Source organism: Alligator mississippiensis, chromosome 4, assembly GCF_030867095.1.
Source record: "Alligator mississippiensis isolate rAllMis1 chromosome 4, rAllMis1, whole genome shotgun sequence".
Classification (NCBI taxonomy): Eukaryota; Metazoa; Chordata; order Crocodylia; family Alligatoridae; genus Alligator; species Alligator mississippiensis.
In genome coordinates, this window is record NC_081827.1 from 5171318 (window position 1) to 5196682 (window position 25365).

General features: G+C 46.6%; 1 protein-coding gene and 1 long non-coding RNA gene across 8 annotated transcripts in view; one reads left to right on the forward strand and one right to left on the reverse strand.

The window, feature by feature from the left end:
• Nucleotides 1–1129: 1129 nt before the first annotated feature.
• On the reverse strand, nucleotides 1130–24669 carry LOC109283191 (uncharacterized). 4 transcript variants are annotated; one of them, XR_002090289.2, is made up of 6 exons: nucleotides 21158–24249; nucleotides 17334–17515; nucleotides 14802–14960; nucleotides 5375–5449; nucleotides 5106–5254; nucleotides 1130–1256 (listed from the first exon to the last, which is right to left on the reverse strand). It is a non-coding gene; the product is annotated as an uncharacterized LOC109283191 (long non-coding RNA). The 4 variants fall into 4 exon arrangements; XR_009461477.1 differs by lacking the exon at nucleotides 21158–24249 and adding an exon at nucleotides 24580–24669 and having other exon boundaries at nucleotides 1130–5254; XR_009461478.1 differs by having other exon boundaries at nucleotides 1130–5254; nucleotides 14802–17239; nucleotides 21158–24255.
• Nucleotides 24362–25365, forward strand: part of NRF1 (nuclear respiratory factor 1) — a 91766-nt gene continuing 90762 nt past the window's right edge. For 3 of the 4 annotated variants that reach the window (XM_059725709.1, XM_059725710.1, XM_059725712.1), the window contains exon 1: nucleotides 24362–24566. The gene's annotated coding sequence lies outside the window, so the exon portion shown is untranslated. The remainder of the gene's footprint in view (nucleotides 24567–25365) is intronic. The other variant, XM_059725711.1, reaches the window with a different exon arrangement.

Here is a 25365-nt window from a genome sequence, read left to right on the forward strand (position 1 = left end):
ATTAAATGCAGCTTAAAGGTACATGGCAGATTACCCACCCGACCTCTAGTTAGCAATGTTCAGTTGCTCTCAGTGCACATTTGTACAATCACAGAGCTAGTTCGAGCAAACTTTACTGCCTTTGTTCCCCTCCCCACTCCTCTCCTCGTCTCTCCCCTCCCCTCATTACAAGGTCCAAGAGATGGATAATCTATCCCAAGTTATGATGCTGTGCCAACTAGGAGAGTGTGGGGTGCAGCGGGAGGGGCTCGGAAGTAGGGATCCTGTCTAGAACTAGTGTGTGTTGTGGATGGAGTTGGCAGAAAGTGGATAGACATTAAAATTGGTGTTGAGGAATAGAGGATCTGCAGAAAGCCAGTGCTGTAATTTAGTGAGGAGATATTTTGATTCCTTAGGACAATCAAGTACCTGCCAGCATGAAGCAGTTCGTATCACACACTGCAGCACTGTCACTTGAGCAGAAAAGGCCACCCCATTCTTTCAGCCAGTCCCTAGTAAAGGTAAGATGTCTTTATGTGCAGATTTGGCAGCATTTTCTGAGCAGGCCGTGGATTAGACTGCAAGCTTACTCTGTGCATCTTTGCAGGGAGGAATTTGGTGTGTTTCTGATTTCTTTCTAATGTTACACTACAGATTATGGAAGGGGCATTTTGAAGCAGTAAGAATTTGACTGATCCACACACTGGTATTACATGCGTGTTAGTCCTTGCTTTGTCCTTGCAAGATGAGTGTTTCCCTCCTTCCACAAGTCCCATCTGGAAAGCTCATGGTGTTGTGGATTTGCTAACAAGACCAACTGTTTCAGTGCTTTATGTTCATGTAACCTGACTACTCTGGTGGGGTTGCACAGCTCTAACTGAATTTGATTCATATGGGCAGTTAGCAAATTCAGGGAAAGGAGCAGCTTCTCTGCTAACCGGCACGGCATGAGCATGTTCCTGTCGATTCAGAGGTGTATGTTTTTGTATGTTGTATCCACATCCGAGCGAGTATGGCGCATAGGGGAACTCTTCTCCAAACGGAGAATACAAAATGTTACCTTATAAACTTCTTCAAGCCAGTTTTAATCCCTTGTTTGCCAGAGAGAGGTGTACAAAAGGAGTAAGAGACTACAGGAAAACTGGTACAATCTGATATCCAGACAGAGCTGTTGGTTTAATGATAACACTAGAGCAGCTGCTAAGGCCTTTCCCAGACTCTCGAAGAGACTGTGCATCCAGGCACTACGATGCACCTACGTTTTGCTTGCTGTTCTCCTAGACACAGTTAAACGTCTTGTTTATTCTCTAAGGCTATCCCCACTTTTATTTTTCAAGTGACACTGCAAAGTCAGACTGAATACATAACTTATTCCATGATTATATCCTCTTCCTGTTTTGTGGACTGCCCGCAATTAGTTGACATTTAACAAATGAAAAAAAAGACAGCTGTAATTTGTCAGTTATTCACAATGGGGTCAATCATTTCTGTTCTGTAGATTGTGAATACGTATCCATTAGAAAGGTGTGCCACATGCCATCTTCTGCTACCTGATTCGCCTCCAGTTCAAATACAGCAGAGCCCGTGCAGCTTTTGAAGCAGAAAGATCTGAGCCCTGTCCCTGATGTTAAGAAATTTGGGATGGCCACCATCCCCACTCCCTTTTTGTGCCACTTGATCTTGCTAACAGTTCAAAGCAGATGCTGCTTCAAGAGAGAAATTCTTTTTTTCAAAAAAGAAGAAAGATTGTCAGCAAGTAACCCACGTTTAGTGCAACCCAGATCGTGAGGAGTCCTGAATGCAACCCGGGCATGAGGGAGAACAGAAAAATCTGTCATAAACTGAGAGGGTTTTTGCTTCATCTCAGGTCTGGATGGGATGGATGTTACATCTAGGGAATATCTGCCACGCTCACTTGGGCCTAAAGGTCTTGAATCACTAGCAATTTATTCAGGTCTGTTAGGTAGTCTGAAACTTTTCCAGTAAATCTCAGATTGGAAGAAAATACTTGACTCTAACATCAGGTGTCTAAACCCCCCAGTCTCTTAAAAAAAGACTTCAGACTTTTCTCTGATGTCCCCAATTCTCCAGACAACCATGTACAAGGCGCTATTTGAGCTGCTTTTTCACTGATCTGTCATCCCACAAGTGTTGAATTAGAGAGAAATATTCCCTGAAGGACAGAATCGACCTTTTGTGGCTATTGCAAGTAAAAGGGAAGTGTGAGGTGAGTACTATACATTTCTAACCCAGTGAAAAAAAACATTTAAGCATTTATGTGGATGAAAAAGTCCTACAATATTACACTGTTATAAATTAAAACAAAGTTTAGAAGTGATATCCACCATCCTCCTCCTTTGCAAAAGTTAGCTTCTTGCCAATCAATTTAGGAAAGATTACTTCCCTGCAGGTAGTTACTCCACACCTACTTTGTGCAAAAGTTTTTTGAACTTCCTCTTCAGCAGTTTTTACTGATCCCTGACAGAAGTTGGGTGCCAGACTAGGCAGACTGCTGGTTCAGTCTGCGGGCACGGGTAGATGTAAGATTTGTAGTGCTCTAGGTGTCTTTAAAGTACTCCGAAAATGCCACCTGCAGAAAAAGCAGTTTAAATTGGCCCTATCCAACTCAAAAATGACTGTGGATGAAATGGGAACCATTGTGAAATGCTTCACTGTGAAGCATCTGGTGTCATGTTTGCACCCTGTTACAGCTGTTCCCAGTCTTAGCACATCTGTAACAGACTAAGTGGATCTAGCTTTTTGGGAGAAAATATGCACCCCCTCCCCCCCCCCAGAAAAAACAAACAACAACAACAACAACAAAAACCAAAAAAACCCAAAACAAAACTAGTGGGGAGAGCTAAGGAAAGGGAATCCCTAAGAACTGGACCTCATTTTCTTTCATAAAATCACAGAAAATGAGGGTTGGAAGGCATTTCAGGAGGTCACATCTGGTCTAACCTCCTGCTCTAAGCAGGACCAGCCCCAACTACATCGTCCCAGCCAAGGCTTTGTGTAGCCAGGTCTTTAAAAATCTCCAAGGACGGAGACTCCACCCCTCTCTGGGTAACCTGCTCCACTGTTTTACAATCCTCCTAGTGAAAGAGTTTTTCCTAATATCCAACCTAAACCTTCCTTGCTGCACCTTGAGCCCATTGCTCCTTGTCCTGTCATCTGCCCCGACGGAGAACAGTCCAGCTCCATCCTCTTTTGAACCCCCCTGGTATTAATTCCCCCCTCAGTCTTCTCGTCTTGAGACTAAATAAGCCCAGTTCCCCCAGCCTCTCCTTACAAGTCGTGTGCTCCAGCCCCGCAACCATTTTCATTGCCCTCCACTCTAACCATTTCTATTATTGTAAATCTCCATATACTGCAGTTTTTGACACGTGAGAACTAGGGGAGTGTAAAGCCTGGGACCACTAGTGTGTGGTTGCCATTCATTTGTACTGCTAAGGCTTTATATAAAGCTTCCCAACCAACATCTGGTAGAAGACAAGGGACTCTTACCTGCTTTCCCTGACAAGGAAAACCGCGCGTTTTCATGTTCACCTCTGCACCTGACTCACGTTGAATTAATTTCTGCAGTGTCAGAGGCTCTGTCCTGCTGACATCTCACGGAGATCCCCCTTTAGCTCCGAGGGTGGCTGTCACATTTCTGGCAGCGTAGGTCAGTGTCAGGTGACTATTTCAGGTGATCTTACTCATTCTGTTTACCACTATATGTGGGAGTTAGGACTTGGCAGAGATCCTGCTGCCTGTGATATGTTTTTTTAGAGGTTGAACCCATGACCAATAAAATCTGTTCTGCATGAGTCTGCCTGATTTATTTAGGCATAGCTGCTGTCTGCATTTTTATACCCATGCCAGTGAATGAAATTCATGTATGGGGTGCCCTATTAGAGGTGATTGGTACAAGTTGAATTTTCTTTGTTGCTGGCAGGTGCTGAGGGGTACAGCCACAACCCACATGTTGCCCTAGGCAGCCGTGTACTTGTTTCAGTATTAGCATTTCCTTCAGCCTGGTGCTTAGCAGTCATGCTCGGTGCGCTGCTGTCGGAGCGTGTGAGATCAGCATTTCCTGTAGGAAGTGCTGTCAAAACCAGGTGGTTAAAAATACACGGGATGTTTATGAGCGTGTGCTGGAAAGCCTGACCCTGTTTATTGCAAGTGTGAAAAAGGCAAAGGACTTGTGAAAAAGGGCACAAATTGTTTTCTAATGCAGGGCTATCCAACCTTTTAGTGGCCAAGAGCCCCTAGGCTGCAGGCTGTGCTGCCCTACTGTACTGGCAGGGGCAGGGGTGGGAAGCAGAAGCAGGAGGAGGGAGCAGGAGCCCAGAGACTGGAGATCCTGGCTGCAGCAGAAGCCAGAGCAGAAGGGGGAATGGTGCCTGGGTTGGAGCCCATGGGCTGCAGGTAGTGGGACAGCCTGGGTTTACCACCCTTGCCAGTAGACTGTTTCAAACCCCCAACCTGCATCCCTTACTCTTATTTACTCAAGTTTCCTGAACTGCAGGGTCTTTTCTACTACATATTTTGCCTATTCCCCCTCCCCCCCATGCTTAGTTTTAGGCCTAAACTATGTGATATTGTCTTTAAACCTAACCTGCAAATTATCTTAAGTGGGACTGTGCTGTTTTTATACTTTATGATGGATGAAGAAGGTTTACAAGACAGCATACGTTTTAAGTATCCCCACCCTTGCTTTTTAAAAAAATGATTTTAGAAACATCAAGGTTCCCTACCTTTAGTGGAGGACCTATAGGATTTATGGTGCGAGTGCCAGCTCCATAATAGACACAGATATGCTGAGTCTTCTTTTATCCAAATGGTTAATCAGAGATTAGAATGAAATAGATATTACCAAGAATAAGGTAAAAGAAAGTTTCCAAGAAGTTGAATAAAAATCCTTCTAGTCTCAAATGTTCGACATTCCCTTTGTTTGCGTGGGGTTGCGATCTCAGTTGTTATTCAGTTACGGTAGAGTTAGTAAACCTAAGTGGAACTGACTTTCTTCTTTCTAATTCTAGTCTCTTTCAGGTCTTCCTCCAATTTTTCTCCCTATTCAGTTTTTTATTTATTTTTTTTTTTTTTTTTAAATTGAAAGGAAAGACAAGGAGATCACTTACTTCACTGGACCCGGCATTCTTTGTAATGTGCTGTCCATATATATGTCCCTCTAGGATGTTCATGCACTCCCAGGACAGGCAACTGGAACTATTTTTTCTGCTCTGCAGCATCCTTTGCCTGGTTTCTCTTGTGCCCTTCACCCTAAGAGCTTAAAAGGGAAAGAGTGGACCAGTTATTCTTCGGTTATGTCATTAACCTGTGTATAGACTTCCCCTAAGTGGATAGAAGGCAGGTCACAGAATACAGGTGGACGTGTCTTGAAGAATACCTGGTTACTGAAAGGCAAGTCGCTGTGTCTTCTTTGGAGTAGTGGTCTTCTGCCTGGACAGTCTCAAACAGTGACCTTATTAAAGGAGATAAGCATATCAAAGAATTAACTGAAAAGAGGTAGTCAGGACAATTGTCTCAGAGCCAGTTCTAAACGTTATGTTGACTGAATTTGTCCTAAGCACCAGGTAGGAGCTCCCCAGACTTCTGCAGCTGACTAAAAGAGGCTGCTGAGGCAGCCTGAGCCCTGATAGAAAATTTGACTGGAAGATCACAATTAGCACTCTTGTAATATAACTTGATATATCTAGAAAATCATTGGGAGAGGAGCATCTTTCTCTTTCCCTTTTTGTGGCATAAGCTGCAGATAATTTTGTTGAGGAACTGAAATTTAAATAAAATAACATTCTAGCTGCATCTAGAACATGCACTCCTTTTTAGGCCATTGTAATATGGTTTGGGAAAAAACCCAAAGGAAATACAGACTAGAGGAAAGTACTGTATTTCCTTTGTATAAGGTAGATACAGAACTGGTTGGATCACTGTGCTTAAAAAGCAGTCATCAATGGTTCAATGTCTAGTTGGGAGGTATCAAGTGGGGCTTTCCAGGGGTCTGCCCTAGATCCAGTGTTATTTAACATCTTAATGATTTGGATGATGGGCTTGAGTGCACACTTAGCAGATTTGTGAAGGACACTGTGTTGGATGCAGTTGCAGAGACTCTGCAGGGCAGGGCTAGGATCCATCATGACCTGATAGAATGGAAATACTATCAACAATATACCTGATGAGATTGAAAAGGACAAGTACTAAGTCCTGCACTTGGGACAGAATAACTGCACACAGAAATACAGACTGGTGAATCACTGGCTAGGCTGCACTACTGCAGAGAAGGACCTGGACGTTATAGTGAACCATAAGCTGAATGCGAGCCAACAGGCTTTTCTCTGTGGCCGTGGGGCACAAGACTAGCAGCAACAGCCTCAAGCTGCAGCAGAGGAAATTTAGGTTGGGGATAAGGGGGAACTTTCTGATTATGAAGTTGGTCAAGCATTGGAATATGTTACCTAGAGAAGTTGTAGCATCTCTACCCCTGGAAATGTTCAAAAGTAGGTTAGACAGGCACTTGCTGGGACGGTTTAGTCAAGGATGGTCCTGCCTTGACAGGAAGCAGTGCTAGATGACCTCAAGAGGTCCCTTTCCTATGATCTATTTCCTATGATCTCTTGATGATGATTTTTCCCCCTGCTGTTTAAGCAGTGAGTATCCATGTTGCAAGGTGCAAGAATGGTAGCTGTGAGCGAAGAGCTCTCCTTCCCTGCTATATCTGGAAGGTAGCAAAACTGGTTTTCTAACTGAAGTCTGAGAGGTTTCTGCAAAAGAGAATTCCCTTGGACAAAGGGAAACTTAAAATCAATGCAACTGCACCTTGCTTCGGTTTTCCTAACATTTCAATGGAAATGGTGGATGTATGCACATAGGAAACTTCCTATCCAAAATTTTATGAAGGCATCAGATAAAGATCTACAACTGAGACCCCCTCTAAAACAAAATGTCTTACATTTCCTGTTAAAAATCATGGTGAGCAGATCTATGCTTGGAGTGTCCCACTTCTGAAAAATCTCCCTGATTATCAACAACTTCTGCTGACCACTCTTGGTGTGAAAAAGAGTGACTAAACGTTGATATGCTGAAATGTTTATCTGAGCTTGTCAGTGTTTCGCTGGGATGTAGAACATTATCTTTTCAACAATTTGGACTGTTTCCTGGAGAGAGTCCAGCAGAGGGCAATGAAAATAGTTCAGGTCTGGGGCACGTGACTTGTGAGGGGAGGCTGGGGGAACTGGACTTATTTAGTCTGCAGAAGAGAAGACCAAGAGGGATTGAATAGCAGCCTTCAACTCTCTGCAGGGGGTTGCAAAGAGGATGGAGCTGGACTGTTCTCAGGGGGGCAGATGACAGGGCAAAGAGCAATGGGCTCACGTTGCAGCAGGGGATGTTTAGGATGGATATTAGGAAAAACTGTCTCACTAGGAGGGTGGTGAAGCATTGGAATAGGTTATCTAGAGAGGTGGTGGTATCTCCATCCTTGGAGGTTTTGAAGACCTGGCTAGAAAAAGCCCGGACTGGGATGAGATAGTTGGGGCTGGTCCTGCCTTGAGCAGGGGGTTGGAATAGATGTGACCTCCTGAGGTCCCTTCCTACCCAAATTATCTATGAGTCTATGATAGCAGGGGATGATCTGACTTCCCTCTGCCTGTCTTCTCTAAATTATACTAGTAGTGTTGTCCATTGTGACTTATTTGCTTTTTTCCCTGAATCAAAACTAAGAACGTTATATATGCCAAGTAAATTGCTTGTAATTCAACTGTGTTTACATGAAAGTCAGATACTTTCTCTATGTTGCTTGTATCTGAGGATCCTGCAAATGTGCTCCTTCCTTTATCATTGATTTGAGACATCCATCATCAGAATTAGAGGTGGTTGTGGAGGACGATGTGTGGGACACTTCTGCACACACAGGACAGATCCTGGTGCTGCAGACGGGAAAATAGCACCTGTTGAGGATTTTTTACGTGGGGTCCATTTTGTGTTTCCTTAGATTATAGACAGATTTTAGCCAACCTCGAAGACAGTAGGCAAGTTCTAGCATGTAGAGTAAGTTTTCATGTGCTTCATGATATCAGACCTGATGTGAAGAAGGTAAGGCACAGCTGTGATACAGATGAGTTGAGCTTCTGCGCACTTTGTTGCAAAGACTTTAACAGGAATTTATCCTTTTTTATGTTGGCAAACAGCACCAGAATGACATTTAGATTTTCTGCTACTTGTTGTGGGGAAAAGCTGTGTACCAGCCAGTTATCTTGGTATGGTTATACTCGGATGTGTTTTCATAGCAATGCTGTACTTCCATCCAACATTTTGTGAAAACTTTTAGGGCTAAAACCATCCGTCTGAGCCCATCCATGTGAACTAATGTTTTGAATCCACCCTGAACCTCATATTTATTTTGATTCTTCTTGCTCACAAAGTAAAGATAAATGTCCCACAGGTTGAGATGAGTGAACCAACCTAATGGTTCCAGACAGGGAATTATGATGGAGAATTCTGGACTCCTGCTTTCCATTGAAATTACAGAGTTTTTTGAGACCAAGAATAACTTTCCAACCACCTTTCTAATTGGCACTGGGGAAGAACAGGAAAAACAAAACCTCTCCCTTGATATTGCATAGGGACTTTCTCTCCAGTTCTGAGGGAGGTTGTTGTAGAATCATGTCATGAGAAAAGCCCCTGAAAAGGGAAAGGGAAGGGTGTGGGGAGTGGGAACTGAATGGTATCACCCACATTCATCATATAAAGAATGCCTCGGCCTGTGTGGATTTTCTTCTAAGCTTCCTGAAAATAAAATGGTTCCCAAAAAAAGAGTGAGTGAATGGAAAAAATCTACTACAGTTGGTTTTCAATGGTAGAAATAACCGCCAAATTCCCTGCTTGCAACACTCACAAGACTGAAGAAATCGAAAGAGCAGAATGTGGATTATGAAAACACTTTTTTTTCTTTCTTGCAGACATGGTCAGTTTGTGATCTGGCTAATAATGCAGCTGATAGGACTGCCTCAGTTGTGCTTCTTTATATTGTTTCCTCTTTGTTTGAAAGAGGTATGTCCCTAGGGATCTTAGCATCATCTTTAAGTCTTCCAATGCACAATGTTTTGCCAGCTTTAAAGCAAAAGAGCTTGGAAACTTTAACAAATGTAAATCTTCTATAATGTTCTGGAGTTTTCAAAGCATACCAGACCTGTGTAACCATAAAGCCCCTCTTCGGTACTTTGGTTCCTTATCCTTCCATGCTGTCTTATGTTTGTTCCTTGTTCCTTTCTCGGGTAGTACTAACCACCAAAGATCCAGGAGAGGGTCATGTAAAATATCTCAAACTCTAATGCTAGCAACCAGTCCCTTCTTCTGATGTTCTTGTGTGTTACTGGAACGATCGCTGGGATCTACGACAATGCTTATACAAACACTAGGAGATCTTCCTTTGTTAGCATGGAAATTGCATCTAGAAGTAAAGAATTCAGTTCTTCCATTAATTTTTTAGATTTCTCAGTCATCTCTACTGGACTATTTGAGATATCTCCCAATATTTTGAGTAACTCCTGAAATGGCTTATAGCCACCAGGAGGGGAAGAAGATGTCACTGCCATACCAGAACAAGATACGACTATGAAGGTTACAGGGAGGCTGCTTCTCAGTTGCCCATGGTTGTTGCTATGTAGATTTAACAATGCTGAGACTGTCCATGATACAAAAACACAGGACTGAAAGGGGTCACTGAGTTTAGTTTCCTGCAATCACAGCTGTAGAACAAACGTGTCTCCAAAAGGGTCCACAAAAACATCTGTTCTGGCTACTTCCAAACACCACGGTCACAAAGCACCTGCTACAAAACAATACCGTATTTACTGGCATATCACACATGCCGTTCCCACCAAAATTAGCCCTACAAAATTGTGGCACATACCTTAAGTGAGGAAGTTGATTTTGTCTCCCCTGAAATAGAAGAGGGGGGCCTAGAAGCAAACAAATGCTGTGACTCATGGGTGCTGCTTCTCTGTGGCCCTGAAAGCTGGAAGGACAGGGTCCAGTGCTAACTCTTCGACAGCCTGAGCACTTTGAGCTAGCCCACAGGAAATGAGCTGCTTCATGCAGTCTATGGTCTTGGTGTGAGGGTTGTGGTATGGAAACAACACTTTATTATTTATAGGAACTTACATAAAGAACTATTTGCAGTAGCAGGAGGCACACAAGGGAGCGGCCAATGCCTTGTGCTCAGAAGAAGGGGAAAAAACCTCCAAATATCCTTGGCAATGTGACACAGAGGAAAATTATTTTTGGATTGCAATTTGGCAATCAGTTTAAGTTAGAGCAAAACCCACCAGCCAGGCACCTTTTCTTACTGAGAAAACTCCTAGAAGTACCCACATACCTATGCTGCTCATCACCTCTAGACAAGGCCCAATGTCCAGGGCTTCAGAGGAAAGCAAAAAAAAAAAACCACTTCAAAGGCCAATAATACATTTATCATTGTAAATAAAAGTGGGAGGGAGGGTTTTCTGGCCACTAAGATGTCTGGTGTAAGTCATGAAATATGGGATTCACAAACTATAATACAGTGCAACCAAATACCACCTACATATGCAAACAATCTACACCCACACAGATCACACTTCTTATTCAATCCCTTTAAGGGATACCAAACACAAAATCAGATATCACATCCTCTGATTCCTACTCTTAGAACATCCCTGTCCTCTCTCAATATCCCTTCCGTAAACTTACCAAGCTCTGGCGCAAAGCAATTCAGGTGACTAATTCTTGTCACATTATTCATACCGTTCCAAACTTAACTCCTTTAATATTTAGAAACCTTCTAATTCCCAGTCTCAATTTAGTGGTGACTAGTTTTTATCCATATGATCTTGTATCACTTTTTCTTTAACTTAAATAGCTCTTCTGCATTCACCCCCCACCAAAGTACATCTATACTAAGTACATCTGTCCCCTCTCAACTTTTCTTTTCCCATGCTAAAGAAACCAAGATCTTAATCTCATCACCTAAGAAAGGTTTGCCATTTCCTTAATCATCCTGATAGCACTTCTATGCACTTTTTTCCAATTTAATGTAAGCTTTTCTCGGAAAACAGTAACTAGACCTACACACAAATGGGGTCTTATTAATGTGCAATGTTTTTCATATTTCCTGATCTTTACTAAACCTACCTTGCCTAATGCAGCCTATGACTGATCTAACCTTTTTCGTGACTGCAGCTCATGCTCTTTCTTTGATCAACAAACACACTCGGCTCCCTCTCTCCATGGCCTCTACTCCATAAGCCCCAGGTTAAAGCAAAAGACATTGGTATATATATCTCTGAGTGTGTGATTTGCACTATTAAATTACATTCCATTTCTGATACTTCAATCCACAGACTTATCTTTGCTTTAGTGATTCTCAACCAGGATGCCACAGCACCCTGGGATGCCTTGAGATCCTTTTTAGAGTGCCATGCAATATTACAACTGTTAGGTGTACAGACATGATCCACAAGAAAAAAAAGAGATTTCAAATAGAAATCCACAGTCTCAAAAACATTCTGACCTGTTGTGGTCTGTCTGATTTTTTCTGCAACAGAATAATTACTCTATTGTTTTTCTATAGTCAAAAGACTAGTGAAAACAAAGAGCTGGCATTTTCCAGGGGGTGCCTTAGTTTTATCAAAGGGTGCCTTGAGTGAAAAAGGTTGAGAACCCTTGCTCTAGAATAGTCCAGTCCTCCTTGTTGACAATACATCCAAACTTTGTCATCTGTGAATTTCATAAGCTTGTATCTAGTTCTTGGATGAAAGGTCATTAATTAAAAATGTGCAAAAGGATGAGGTGGATAGAAAACTGGCTGTATTGTCAGGCTCAAAGGGTAGCAATCAATAATAATGGCTCCATGTCTAGTTGGCGGCCAGTATGAAGTGAAGTGCCCCAGGGGTCAGTCCTAGGACTGATTTTGTACAGTATCTTCATCAGCAACCTCAAAGAGGGGATGGAGTGCATCCTCAGCAATTTTTCAGATGACTCTGATCTGGGGGGAGCAGTAGATACGCTGGAGGGAAGGGCTAGGATTCATAGTGACATGGACAAATCGGAGGATTGGGCCAAAAGAAATCTCATGAGGTTCAACAAGGACAAGTGCACAGTCCTGCACTTAGGAGGGAACAATCCCATGCACCAGTGCAGGCTGGGGGTGAGTGGCTGGGCAGCAGCTCTACAGAAAATGACCCAGAGGTTACCCAGAGAGATTGTGGACTCTCCATCCTCGGAGACTCGGCTAGACAAAGCCTTGGCTGGGATGATCTAATTGGGGCCTGTCCTGCTTTGAGCAGGGGGTTGGACTAGATGTGATCTCCTAAGATCCCTTCTAACCCTCATTTTTCATGATGCTATGAGTCCTCAGACCTATCCCTAAAGAACTTCACTAGCATCCTCTCTCTAGTCTACTGACTTTCCTTTCAGTATAACTCCTGGTAGTCTCCCTTTTAGCCAGCTCTCCTTCATACTATTATAGTGTTAATTCCAATCTTCTTCATTTTAGCTAATAATGTCCTGTAAGACACAATGTCCAATGTTTTGCTTAAATCTAGATAGATTAGGGTCACTGCTTTGGCATAAGAAAAATAAATTATTCTGGCATATTAGATTAATCAGACATGACCTTTTTGGACAAAGCCACATTGCAGCTTGTTCCATTTTCTGTTCACATCCATGTCCTTAATTATTCAGTTTCTGTTCTAAGATTTATATGCTACTGAGGGCAAACTACCAGGCCTGTAGTTGCCTGGGTGTCTTTTGAAAACAGACACAAGTTTGCTATTTTCCAATTATGGGGTAAATTAACAGATGCATTGAAAAGACTGCAAGATTCCCCTGCAGAAGGAAATCTAAGTTTAGGATGTGTAGGAGATGTAGGGTCTCCTCATATACAATGATAATTGCCAGGAACCCACTGAGCTCATGGGAGGAAGAAGCTGATGAGTAAGACGGAAACCCTTCCCTGCGGTCTCTGATGAAGAAAATAGGATATTTTTTTCCCTCTCAGTGACAAGGATGGTCTGAAAAGGGTCCCTGGCATTTTAAATGAGAATCTCTTTTCCAGTCCTTTAGTAGATCCTAGTGCTCATATAGAAATCGTAGTTGATTACTTCAAAAGCAGACTCTGGGAATGTGAAGATTAAGTCTCCTATTACTGCAAATGAAAGAATCCGGAGCAAAGATTGTCTGATCTGAACACCCTGCATCTGAAGTTAGATCCATAAATCTGTGTAATAAAAATAGAGTATATATAGATATACCACTTAAATATGTATTTTAATATAATAAAAGCCGTGGCACTTCCGGCTGTGTGTCTGTCTGTACGTAACGCTCCGGGCCAACTGTGAATGTATGGCCTGGAGCCTTACAGCTGGAGAGATGGGAGGAGGGGGGCTGGGGGCAGAGGCGGTTGGGGCCAGGCTGTGCTCCCCGCTGTGGGGCGCGGTGGGGGGAGCAGCCCTGGCCTGTGGCGCAGGGCATGTGGCTGTGCAGGAGGTGTGGCATGTGGCACACCTGGGGGGGGGGCGCATGGCCACAGGGTGCTGCACACCCCCTGTGCCTGCTCCCCATGCAGCACCCTGTGACCATGCACCATGTGCCCCGTGCCATGCCCCCAGTGTGCCCGGCACCACACCCCAGGGCCATGCCCTACACCGCAGGGCAGCAGCCAGAGGGTGCTCCCCGCACTGTGGCTACTCCCCGTGCCATGCCCTGCAGCCACGTGCCACCCTCCCCTCACATGGCCGTGCAACATGCCCCCTCTCCCCCCGTGCCCTGCACTACACTCCGGGGCCACTGCCCATGCCACACAGGTACAGCCAGCAGGCACTGCCCACACTGTAGCCACTTCCTGTGCTACGCCCCGTGGCTGCGCACCCCCGCCCCACGTGCATCCTTACACCAAGCCCCCCCTACACACCCAGCACCACTCCCTGCGGCAACTGCCTGCACCACACCCTGCAGCTGTGCGCTACCAAATGATTTTGGTGCTACCATAAAGCTAATAACCAAGTGCCAAGTGTTCTCGACAAAGATAAAAGGGCATTAATCAAAGAAGACTTGCCCAAATAAATCTGACATGAATACTATATATTCATAGTATTTACATAGCTGATTTTATAATTCATACTGACAAAACATTTCTGAGATGAAGGGGCTATATTAGACATTCCTTCTTGCAGCCTAGGCTGTGGTTAGAAACAACTGATGGATGCTTGGCCTGGTCCACCTCTTATATGCTCTCCATGGAAGTGGGCATGAAAGGCAGCCAGGGGCAGGCACTGGCCAAGAAATACTGATTTACAGAAATACTCATTCTGGGGCCCTACATGCACCAAAAAGCGGCATGGATGTAGACATGTACTCAGGAGAAACAGCTAATTAATTATCTTTTGAGTTTATCACTATCCCACCATTCTAATTCTTGCTAATAATATATAAATCAAACCCATCAGACTGTATCATGTTCAGCTGCCTATGCCAGATGGAAAAAAAATGCTTTTTTTCTTTTCTCATACAATTTAAGTTTAAATTGCACACTATAAAAATGAAGAAAAGCAAAGCATGTATGTTATCATCAGTGGTGGCAGTGGCCATCCCTTGATTCAAGGATGATCTCTACCGTGGCTCATTGATGGGTCTTGAGGTGACTTAAGAGTCCAATCTTTGAGCCAAAGACCTGTCCACAGTAGTTTCAGGTCTTTATAGGGGAAAGTAGGCTGTAGGCCAGGATTTCTCTCCTTCTTCCTCTGCTCTCTCTTCTCTACTTCAAAAGCAAGATGCTTTACCTCAAAACAGGTTGCTGCTTGGTTGCAGCACCACTGGAGTTGGTCAGCAGCCAGCTCCTCCCAGCTCTTGATGTCGGCATCCGTTTTCTTGAGGTCTGCCTTCAGTGTGTCCGTGTAGCGTTTCCTCTGACCACCGCAAGATATCAGGCCGTTACTAAACTGGAAGTAGAGTGCTTGTTTTGGGAGTCAAGACATAGATGTCATATCATGCAAGTCAAATATATGGCCTATGGGTTGGATCTGGCCTGTGGAGCCCTGTAATCCAACCCATGGTGCTGCCCTGGACCAGCTGCACTCACAGTAAGGGAAGTAGCCGCCCATGGCACTCAGTCTGGTCCTGGGCTGCACTGCCTGTGGTACCCACTAAGGGTGCTCCCAAGCTCTGGCATCCCAGACTGGCCCAGGTAGATGCCACCTGTGCTGGATCAGGCATGTGTTGGCAGGGGACACCACTCTTCTGGCTCAAGGGCCCAAATGAGTTTGACCCCCCTGTCCACGTAGTTAAAACTCGGGAGCAGCTTCTTAAGGAAAAAGGTTATGCGAGTTACAGGAACGCATCACCCCAACTTTCTATATAAACTCATTAACCCAGAAGGAAGCATTAAAACTGATGCTAAAAATCTTCAGTTCCTATTTAAAAAACAAATCCTTGGCAAAAATTCTGGGGAATTTTGCAAACAAGAAATATAATAAACATGACTGCCTACATTTCATTTAAACACATCCTTTATCTATTAATTACTTCTGTGATGAAACTCTTTCTAGCTGAGACCTTGCTTTCATACTTAACTGAGTGCCGTGGCAGATTGTTGACGCTATGTAAGCAGTAGCATGGGTGGACTCAAACACAAAGTAGTTTCTTTGTGTACATGTTACTAAAAGTCCCTTTTTGGGGGCAATGGACAGTGCACAGAAGACTGTCTATAAGCTCCAGCATGATCACTTCCTGTTTTCAAATATTCTGTTCGTTAGAAAAATGAAAGTTATTAGTTACTAATGGGTTTTGTTTTGACAAATAATGAAAGGCCAGGCTGGTGACATGCAAAACTGAAGCCCTGACTGCATTTAGGAATTAGACCCACAGCACTAAGTAATGATAGGTGAAACTACTGACACATCACTATTATAATTTATTGTTCATATCAATGTAGGATGTAGAAGCCCTAGGTATGAACCAGGACCCCAGTCTGGTAAGTACTGCACAAACACAAAAGAGGGTGTCTGCCCCAACCTGTATGTTGTTTCCTAGGTTTCTACCTTTACTTTCCAGGTCATGGACCCATGCCCCCTTGGTCATCCATATCCCCAGGGCATGTAGCATTTGTGATGGAACAGAGCCACTTCCCCCAGTGAAAAAGAGCTCTTTCATGACTGAAAAAGACTTGGGGGTCATGACTGATCACAAGATGAACATGAGCCACCAATGCAATACTGCAGCTGGCAAAGCAAACAAAACTCTGGCTTGCATCTCATCTTACTGATGCATCTCAAACAAGACCCAGGATGTCATCCTCCCATTGTACTGTGCCTTGGTGAGGCTGCAGCTGGAGTACTGCATCCAGTTCTGGGCTCCACAATTTAGGAAGGACATGGAGAAGCTTGAAAGAGGAGAGCCACACGCATGATCAGATGGCAGGAGAACAGGCTTTATGAAGAGAGGCTGTGAGCCATGGGACTCTTCAGCTTGGAGAAGCGCAGGCTCAGGGGGGACTTGGTGGCAGCCTATAAGTACATCAGGGGGGTGCATCGGGATCTGAGGGAATGCAAGTTCACCAGGGCACCCCAAGGGATGACAAGGTCCAACAGTCACAAACTCCTGCAAGACCATTTTAGGCTGGACATAAGGAAAAACTTCTTTACCGTCTGAGCCCCCAAGGCCTGGAACAAACTCCCTGCAGAGGTGGTGCAAGCACCGACTCTGGACATTTTCAAGAAACATTTGGACATTTATCTTCCTGCCCCTTTGGGCAGGGGGCTGGACCTGATGATCTTGCGAGGTCCCTTCCAGCCCTGATGTCTGTGAAATCTATGAAAAAGGACTGAAGGGAGGCTCTGAGCCAGCTATCTCTGCCCTGCTCTACCTGCAGCCACTGTCAGAGTTGGAGGGAGAATAGATCAGGTCAGTTGGAGATGACTGGTGGACTGGGCAGAACCTCGTCTCTTTGCAGCTAGATGGTCCTGTGGAGGAAGGGAGGATCCACTGACCACACAGGGGAAATGAAGAGTAGAGTTAGCATTCCTGTTTGAGTAACCTGGCCTTGGAAGAGAGCAGAGCTGGGCCACCGGATCACCGCTCCAAGCCTGCCGTGACAGCATGGTTCAACCCCTGAGCTGCCCTGGAATGGAGCTGATGACATTCAGGTTGGGCATCTAAATAAGACCCTCAGGGGCAGACATCAAAATCCTTATCCTTGGACTCAAAACCCAGACCTCTGCTTCTGAAAAAAAAACAGTCCGTGAAAGAAGTCCCACCTTCATTCACTCCTACCCAAACTTTAGGTACCTCTTACAACCTATGGCTTTGAAAATCACCTGTTTCATGCTCAGAACGTGCCCTCCTACCGCTTGAGACGAGTTCACCCTTCACGCAGAGGTAACGAATCCCAGAACAGAGAGGAGGCACTGAACAGCTCGCCCTGAGCTGGCTCTGGTTGAACTCGACGTGGAATAGTGCAATCAGCTCTGGACATCCCCATCAGAAAGGTATTGACACACTGGAAAGAGGTCAAAGAAAATGAGCAACCTTAGGTTGAAGGCTGGAGGAACCAAATCGTGAGGAAAAGGACCTCCTTCTCTCTCTCAGATAGTCTAATGAACGTTAAAGCCATCCATATATTGTATCCTCCATTCTCTATTGTGCTCCGTCTCGTGTTTCAGCAGATAGCATCTCTAGGTCTGTGCTGCACCATGAGGAAAAATTAAGACAGCTGAAGAGGAAAAAATAAGGAAACGAAATATATAGAACTTGACTAAGTAGCACAAGCAGAAGGAAGCACCATAAGCTAAAAAATATTTGAAGGGAATAATCATATGGAATCATGCAAGGAGGAAGAGCGAGAAGCAAAGAGTAACATTTGAGAGGGAATAATCAAACAATATCAGAAAAAACATTTTGATAGAGAACCTTGTCACATGGTGGCCTAAGCTAAACCAACTCATCTTACTATTCGTGGTTCTGTATAATGATTGCAGTTGGGTAGAAATTACTGTATATACCTAGCATAACAAAATGGATTCTTAGGCCGCGTCCAGATGAGTGCTGATGTTTGGTTCCCCAGGGACAAGTAGCAGCGGACGCCTTGTGCTGTTGCTGCTTGTCCCTGGGGAACGCTTGTGCCTGTGCATGCCCTGGCATGGGGCAGGTTACCCCAGGTGGGGTAGGGAAGACTGGGGCCAGCACAGTTGCTGGCCCCAGCAGTCTCACCTGGGGGCTGGGGACGCTGCAGCCATGGTGCTCCTGCAGGTGGGAGCCTGGCCGGCAGCTGGATTTTGGCTCTGGCTGGCCAGGCTCCGGTTTTGGGGAGCGTGCACTGGGTCTCCCTGGGTCAAAAAAAACCCTCATGCTGCAAGGCAGCAGCACAGGGAATGCCTGAATGTGCAGTGTGGCAGCACAAATGGGTCTGCGATGCCACATAACGCATGACCATGTCCATCTGGACGTGGCCTAGGAGTTGTTCAAGCAAAAGAACAGCTCATGTCCACTCTATACCTACTTTGGCACTGTGGCATCAGGAGTATTTCCAGAATCATGATTCTACTACAAACCAGCTGCAATGTTCTCCCTAGAGTAATGAAAAACAGCCCAGCTTTTTATGAGCCATACCAATCTACTTTATTGTGCATTACTGAACAACCACGGTTGCAAAGACCCACTCACTAAAACAAAGGAGTAGATGCAATATTATATAAGCTCTCTGAAAACTGAGAGGAGGTCTCAAGCAATAATTTAATTACATTTTTTCCCTGTGAGCTACACCATATATGTCAAAAATTGCTTTAGTTTTTTTGGGAAAATAATTTTAGTTTGTGCCATACTGGGTATATTGGGCATTTTTCTCATCTATACCTCTAAGGTACATTCAAATGTGTAAAAAATCCATTTTCTCTCCTAAATATATAAGATGCTAAGAAGCCAGGATTCTACCTCAAAATGGTTAAAAACAGCCAGCTAAGTATTGCCAACAGGCAACAGCTGCTTTAAATTTAAGGAGGCAGATGGGCCATTTTGTGGAAAATAGACCTATAGCATAACTAGCCACAAATGCAGTACAGCCCACTTGTTTCAGCACACCAAAGACTAACCCCATATTTACCCGGCAGCATAACATACACTGTTTGCTGCGATCCATCTGTTCGCCTAAGATAAGCGCTGTCAAGGCTGTTCAGCATTTGCATAGGAGATCATGAAAGAACACCTACAGCTATGGCTGGGTCTGTGAAAGCATTCCCCCACCCTACTCCACTAGTGACAAGAATGGTGTAGGGATCATCTATGCAGCTTGGCCCTAAAAAATGCAGGTGCCCTGTCTACACTAGTTCTGCCTTATTGCTGTGTCCATGGAGCTTCCATGATGGCAGTGCAAGGATGGAAAATGTCTGTCCAAGGTGTAGTGCAGACACAGCGTTGGCATTAGTGGGTCAGTAGGTAACGGCGATTCTCTTCAAGTTACCATCCCCGAGTCAATTCACCAGGGCAGCGTTAAGAGGTGCGGCTCTGCTAGGGGTGCTGCCTTTTGGACAAAACGCAAAAGCCACATCCCTGCCAGTTTATGGGCATTAGAATCCCACGTCCCTTTTTGTGAGAGCCAAGTGCTAATCTTTGAACTATGACTTGGCCAAACCAAAAGTAGATTATGTCTTTACCCAAGAAAAAACCCGGGGGTCTTTTTTTTTTAGCTCTTGCCCCAAATTTGGCTCCTGGCAGGACAGAGAAGTCTCTGATCCACATATCAAACCAGATTAGCCAGCACAACTAAAATTATAGGTTAATGCTGAAGTGCTATTCACGTTCAGATTGGGAAATCCACCTACCTTCCAGAGTGGATGCAGAGTAATTAACTCAGCTTTCCCAGCCCTATCATAATCAGTCCTGGACAGTATGTTCTTGCTATCTACCTCCTCCCGTCTGCTGCCTGGGTAGCCACCTACCAGGTTATATAGATGTGTTCAGCACTTAAAGTCCATGCTGCAGAGAGCCTTCAGTTTTGGCAACATTTCTATTGCATCTCTACAGCACTTGAATAGTGATAACATGCAGGAAAATATCTGCTGGCTGACCAGAGGCTGACACACAATTTCTGGTGGACTTTCCAATAGAGATGGGACCTTTACAGCAATGATTTCAATGATGTCTTGGACTAACAAAATCTCAGCTTCGAAGGATAGTGCTCACTTTATCCTTCCCCACATTTCCTCCTTTCAAACTGAAGATGTGGCAGATAAGGCATCTCTTACATCCCTGGTTCTCCTGGACCCAGTCCCAGTTATCAGAGGTGCATTTTCTGACACTGACTGGGCACGTCTACATGCGCGCATTTACTGCGCAGTAACTGACTGGGCATGTCCATGTGTACTGCACAGTAAATATGGTGACTTATGCCGACTTGAGCATAAATTTGATACCTGTATCATGCAGGTATCAAATTTATGCCTGATTAGTTACTGCACAGTAATGCATGTGTAGACATCTTACTACGCAGTAACACTGTGTGTGGACTGACTTGGGACTAATTTTAGTCCCAAGTCAGTCCACACACAGCATTAATGCACTTTAACAGCTGCACGTGTAGATGCTGGCCTATTCCTGTTTACTGCACAGTAATTTACTGTGCAGTAAATTTAAGCCAGCGTAAATGCACATGTAGGCATGCCCACTGTGTGTCTCATTCCTGGCTAATGTGCTCTTCCTCCTCATGAAATGTTGTGCAATATATACAGCAACATAACACACGATGGCATCCAAATGGGTGTGTAGGCAGTGCCACGTTCCTTCAGCTGGCCAGATACACATTCCACCATCCTTTTGCAACTGCACCGTGTGCACCCAGAGGCTGACACAATTTCTGTATCATGCAGGTATCAAATGTACACCCGATTAGTTACTGCACAGTAACGCACGTGTAGATGCCTTACTGTGCAGTAACTCTCTGTGTGTGTGGACTGACTTGAGACTAACTTTAGTCCCAAGCCAGTCCACAGACAGCATTAATGTGCTTTAACAGCTCCACGTGTAGACACTGACCTATTCCTGCTAACTGCGCAGTAATTTACTAGAACATACCGAACCACAGGTGATTCACTATATTGGGTGGTGGGCTATGACATCTAGTACTCAGGAAGGCCAGCCAAGATCTTACCTTGGCTAATATGATGACTTTTATGCAGATGTCTAAACTGCTGTTGAATCCAACTGTGCTCCAAGGACCCTGGAGAATGGAATGTACTATATAAATTAAGATCATTACCACAGATATTTTCCTCAGCAGACTGTAAATTTGGAATTCATTTTCCACCTCATTTCCATGAACACTTCATAAATCATTTATGGAAGTGTAAAAGTGTCTTGTCACTCCATGTTTAGCTGTTTCTTCTACGAGTGTTTACGGGGGTTGTGATAGCTACAGACTCATCTCTGTGCCCTTTTCCCTGCCAATGATCCCGCCTTTTCTCTTGATACGTTGTCCCCCCCTGACCCCGCAGACACCTCTTTTGCTGTTTTTTATGCTGCCTCTTATATGTGGGGGAACCCCCACCCCCTAACAACTTCCCAACCAAATCTCTCTTCTTCAAGTCCCCTTGTTAGCCCCAGTTGTACTACAGTGCTCACAATATGCAAACCCTTTTATTCTGTGCCTCCTTCCTCCTACTCGTACATGTTTTGGATGCCCTGTCATGCCTTAATCCCCATTTAGGCTGCATTCTGTCTGGGGCGGGAACTATCTTTTATGTCCATACAGCACGCAGCAAAACAAGGCTCTGATCTTGTGTCGCTTATTTAATTAGTCACAAGGGGCATATCTATGCCGCCTTCTTCAGAGGTGCCTGGGCATAATAGTAATATATCAATAATAAGAAATTATTAGGTTTCACGTCAATACTTTTCATTGTTTCATCCTTGGGTAAGTGGCAGTAGGTACTTGCAGTTCTGCAGTTTCTATTCCTGGTAGTAGACACTCTTAGTGCCATTTGCATTTCACGCACACTGTCCCGTTTTCCTGAACTGTGGTAGGAACAAGAGGTCTCATCCTGGGCAGAAGTCCCAGGTGGGAAAGCACTGCCTTGTCCCATGAAATAGCCATTTAGCACCTGTGCCGCTCTCCAGGATGTCACGCAGACAAAACAGCTTTGACCACAGACCGCAGCAACCACCTCACTGCTCAACACACAGCTGTGATCCCATAACCACGAAACTTAGGGAACTCCGTTAACTCCTGCGTGTTGGTATTTTGCATCTGACATGGGTCTGGCTTGGTCCTCCCTAGAGGAGCGTGCTTTGGCATCCCTCTTGGCATGCCATTGCCATTTCATACCGAGCACACCGCAACAGGCTGGCTAGTGCTCGGGAACAGGAGTGCTCAACCTCCAACCAACGGGTCGAATGCGGCCCACGGGGCCATGCCGTCCTGCCCATGGGGCACCCCACGGGTCTGGAAATTCGGTGGCAGTGACATTAATGCTGCCACTGCTTCCCCCCCACAATTTCCACACCGTGGGGAGCCCTGCAAGCTAGATGACATGGCTCCCTGCGCCAGATTGTGTCAGCACCCAGGTTACTCTGCAGTCAGATCCAGCATGCGGGTTTGTCCTGGATTGCACCCATGGAAAGATCTGGATGCTGATCATCCCACACTGGATTTGGCCCGTGGACTAATCCCATCTGCAGGATGTGGCTTTGTGTGTCTAAAGCCCATAGGCGCTACATTGGGCACGATGCATCTACAGCTGTGTAGGTGCTACACTGAGAACCAGGCATGTCTAAGGTCGCGTAGATCCTACATCGGGACCCCTGCGTGTCTAAAGCCCATAGACGCTGCGTTGGGCACCATGCTATGCACGTCTAAGGTTGTGCAGATGCTACATTGGGACCCTTGTGTTTCTAAAGCCCATAGACACTACATTGGGCACTGTGCTATGCATGTCTAAGGTTGCATAGATCCTACATCGGGACCCCTGCGTGTCTAAAGCCCATAGACACTACATTGGGCACTGTGTATGCACATCTAAGGTTGTGCAGATGCTACATTGGGACCCTTGTGTTTCTAAAGCCCATAGACACTACATTGGGCACTGTGCTATGCATGTCTAAGGTTGCATAGATCCTACATTGGGACCCCTGCGTGTCTAAAGCCCATAGACACTACATTGGGCACTGTGTATGCACATCTAAGGTTGTGCAGGTGCTACATTGGGACCCTTGTGTTTCTAAAGCCCATAGACACTACACTGGGCACTGTGTTATGCATGTCTAAGGTTGCGTAGATCCTACATTGGGACCCTTGTGTCTCTAAAGCCCATAGACACTACACTGGGCACTGTGTTATGCATGTCTAAGGTCGTGTAGATGCTACATCGGGACCCCCGCGTCTCTAAAGCCCGTAGATGCTACATTGGGCACTGTGTATGCATATCTAAGGTCACATAGATCCTACATCGGGACCCCCGTGTGTCTAAAGCCCATAGACACTACATTGGGCACTGTGTATGCATGTCTAAGGTCACATAGATCCTACATGGGAACCCCCGTGTGTCTAAAGCCCATAGACACTACGTTGGGCACTGTGCTATGCATGTCTAAGGTCGTGTAGATGCTACATCAGGACCCCTGCATCTCTAAAGCCCATAGACACTACATTGGGCACTGTGTATGCACATCTAAGGTTGTGCAGGTGCTACATTGGGACCCTTGTGTCTCTAAAGCCCATAGACACTACACTGGGCACTGTGTTATGCATGTCTAAGGTTGCCTAGATCCTACATTGGGACCCTTGTGTCTCTAAAGCCCATAGACACTACACTGGGCACTGCGTTATGCATGTCTAAGGTCGTGTAGATGCTACATCGGGACCCCCGCGTCTCTAAAGCCCGTAGATGCTACATTGGGCACTGTGTATGCATGTCTAAGGTCACATAGATCCTACATGGGGATCCCTGCGTGTCTAAAGCCCACAGACACTACATTGGGCACTGTGCTATGTACGTCTAAGGTCGCATAGATCCTACATCGGGACCCGTGTCTCCAAAGCCCATAGACACTGCACTACCTTGCACATCTAAGGTTGCGTAGATCCTACACTGGGACCCCCGCGTGTCTAAACCCCGTCGATGCCACACGAGGAGCTGCGTGCACCTAAATCCCGTGGGTTTTCTGGTGGGCTCCCCGGCCGCCCGCCGGCCGGCCCGCAGGCCGCGACCTCCCCAACATGGCGGCGGCGGCAGCGAGGGCCGGGCCGGGCCCCCCCCATGATGGCGGCGGCGCGGGCCCTGACGCCGTGCGTCGCCCTCCCTTCCCCCTCCCGCCCTCCCCCCCCCCCGGCCTCCTCCCGCCGCGGCCGCTGGTCCCCGCCTCTCCCGCTCGGCGCTCGCCATTGCGGCGGCGGCGGCGGCTGAGGGCTCGCGGCGCCGCGTCCCCCGCTGCGGCCCCCGGCCCGGCCCGGCCCTCGCGCTGCCCCGGCCTCGCGGCCTCCTCCCTCCTTCCCTCCCTCCCTCCTCCTCCCCGGCCCGGCCCGGCCGCACGGCGCAGGCCCGCTGCAGCGCAGCCGCTCTGAGGTGAGTGTCCTACCGCGCAATCTCCCAGCTCCTCCAGCCCCGGCGCAGCCGCAGCAACGCGGGCCCCGCCGGCCCAGGCTCCCCGCGCCGGCAGCCCCGCACCCGGCTCGGCTCGGGGAGGCCGCGCCAGGCCCGGCTCGGCTCAGCTCGGCTCGGCTCGGCTCGCATCGGGGTTGGGGGAGGGGGAGCAGGGCCCGGCCTCGCGCCGCGGGCGTGTGACCCCCTGATCCGGGGGGGGGGAGGTGCGTGGCCCCCGGGGCCGGGGTGAGGCGGGGGGTGCCCCCCTGATGCAGAGTGGGGGGGAGAGGGGTCTGCCCCCCGGATCCGGGGGACGCATGCAGGTGTGTATCCCCTGGGTACAGGGGAAGGCAGGGGTTGTGTCTGCCCCCCTGATTCGGGGTAAAGTGGGGGGGGTAGGAAAGGTGCGTGCCGTCTTGATCTGGGGTAAGGGGCAGGGCGGGAGACGTGTGTGGCCCCCTCATCCGGGCTCAGGGAGAGGGCAGGGGCGGCTGCCTCGTCTTCCCCGAGACCTGGGCGCTGGCTGACCCCGCGGAAGTGGCTTCGGAGCCAGGCAGGGGCCGAAGCACATGGGTCGCGTCGACCGAGCGAGCCCCTGGGTGTTGCAGCTCCCGGCGGCGGCGGCGGCCGTCACAGAAATCCCCGTGCGCTTTGAGGGGAGCTGGCAGCGAGCGGAGGGAGCATGGGTGGGTGAGATCTAGTGCCCTCCCCTCCCACATACGTGTGGCCTGGGCTAAGTCCGGGGCAGGTTGCTTTGCCGGTGTCTGATCCTTCCCCACCT